The 2,501-nt window shown below is 31.4% G+C and overlaps 1 non-coding gene across 1 annotated transcript; it reads left to right on the forward strand.

The window, feature by feature from the left end:
• The first annotated feature begins 203 nt into the window (after positions 1–203).
• Positions 204–276, forward strand: TRNAA-AGC (transfer RNA alanine (anticodon AGC)). The gene has a single exon. It is a non-coding gene; the product is annotated as a tRNA-Ala (tRNA).
• Positions 277–2,501: the final 2,225 nt, after the last annotated feature.

A 2,501-nucleotide genomic window follows, 5' to 3' on the forward strand; every position in this document is an offset into this window, starting at 1 on the left:
TATATATATATATATATATATATGTGTGTGTGTGTGTGTGTGTGTGTGTGTGTGTGTGTGTGTGTGTGTGTGTATTAATAACTCCAATAGGTGCAAATACGTCACATGCAATCACATTTTTACATGACTACAGTACTGCATTTCTACATTCACTATACCTGGACAAAAGTAACTTAAAGTAGACTCATTCTTAAAGTTAACAAGGGGATGTAGCTCAAGTGGTAGAGCGCTCGCTTAGCATGTGAGAGGTACGGGGATCGATACCCCGCATCTCCAACTTATTGAAATATTTCTTGTTTTTAGATACAGTTCGCCTTGATTTTATCTTCTTTTGATATAGCTCACTAGTCAGTTGCTGGGTGTCTATAGGATTGTTAATAGAAAATGATGTATTATTTGTGGTGTCCAGGTTTTGTTCATATCGTTCTGCTCTTGATTATTCCAGTCGCTGTTTACATATATTTCATAAGTATATTATGCAGCATCAGCAATTTTCTACACATAATTCCCCTTTCCTATATATATATATATATATATATATATATATATATATATATATATATATATATATACACACTCACATACACAGACACACACACACACACACACACATCTATATATATAATATATATATATATAATAGATATATATATATATAATATAGATATATATACATACACAGACACACACACACACACACATATATATAATATAAATATATATATATATATATTAGATATATATCTATTATATATACACACTATACACCACACTCACACACAACTCAACATCTCTCTCTCTCTCTCTCTCTCTCTCTCTATATATATATATATATATATATATATATATATATATATATATATATTCAACTGAATACGAGCTAAAGGGACCACCTTTTGATAGTTGCCCTTATATCCATGTAAGAATATTCTGTTTGTGACAAAATTGGGCCATGCACACTTCCAACTCCACGCATACATGTGCTTTCCTTTTTCTTTTCTTTTTTCATCTTTCGTTCTGCCTAGCTTTCTTTTCAATGTATCTCATTCAAATGAAATCCCCGGCGCCTAGATCACAAAATAAACTCTAATCTAACATGATCTAAAGGGACCTCCAGCCCAGGACGTGCCAAGAACACGCTAAAGAATATCTTCTCGACCGTTGCACGATGCTATTTATAGGACACTGCGACTGTGTCCGCGAGGCCGAGGGACACGTGTGGTCAGGGCCGATTAGCAGGCGAGGTCAGTGGGCGGAGTGCTGTCATGATGGTTTTATTCATCTTATTAGTTTGTTTTGATTATTGCTGCTGTTGTTATGTTCATTACCGCTACTTCATTGTTATGTTCATTATCGCTAATTCATTATTATGTTCATTATCGTTGTTATTATTGTTGTTGTTGCTACGATTAACAAAGGTAATATCATTATCATTGTTCTTGATAGGTATTATCAATAACATAATTCTTTCTCCTTCTAGATTATAATTGTTAAGAACGTTGACGTCCGTTGGTCTTCATAGGTTTCTGTTCTCTGTTATTCCCGTTATTTTTAGCTTCTTAGTTTCTACTTTCTCTGTTCCAGACTTTTGTTCTACCATCCTTAATAAGGTTCTTGAAGTATGTAAAATAATATGTATGTTGCCCGTAACTTGGTTTTAATTTTAATGAGAGTATCCAGCATACCTTATAACCTTTTTCTCTGTATCCCCATCATTTTGAAGAATGTTTATTTACTCCCCAATCTAATATAACTGTCGCATTTACCATATTCCATAAGAAGACTATCCATTATATACAGTTTTCACAAATCTGTTGGTGATAAATTCAGAGAGGATTCACTCATAACATAACATTCATATCAGCTGCATCAACAACTTTGATCAGGGTCGGCCAAACTTTTCTGAAATGGGAGCTACTTTTACTATAGTTATCCTTCATACTATATATCAACCTAATATTTATCTACTCGTAATGCTTTATTTATTGTTATTATCATTACACGACTTTCAATCCGGGGAAACTATACTATTATTTATTTTTTAATCAATGTACAATGAAGTCCATTGGTCCCAACCTCGCCTCTTTAATCAATATCCTATCAATATTAATGTCTAGTGGTTACACATTGGAACCACAAGCAGTAAAGTATAAAATGCGTAGTTTAATTATGATGTAGAGAACGCGTATGACACGCATATTATGTCGTTATAGACTATGAATACCAAATTTATTGATATAATTTTTTTATTAGTCTCGCCATGATAGTGTTTCTAATAGTATACTGTCTTCTATGGCTTTTTTTATGGATGAGTAATTGATATTATCATTGCTGATAATAATCATAATCATATCAATAATAACAATAATGATAATAGTAATAATGATAACAATAGTAATAATAATATGAAAAATAATAATAATACTAATAATGATAATAGTAATAATGATAAGAATAGTAATAATAATATGAAAAATAATAATAATACTACTAATAATAAT

This window comes from Penaeus japonicus, unplaced genomic scaffold (genome assembly GCF_977035675.1).
Source record: "Penaeus japonicus unplaced genomic scaffold, GWHDUDI00000001_assembly GWHDUDI00000033, whole genome shotgun sequence".
Taxonomy (NCBI): Eukaryota; Metazoa; Arthropoda; class Malacostraca; order Decapoda; family Penaeidae; genus Penaeus; species Penaeus japonicus.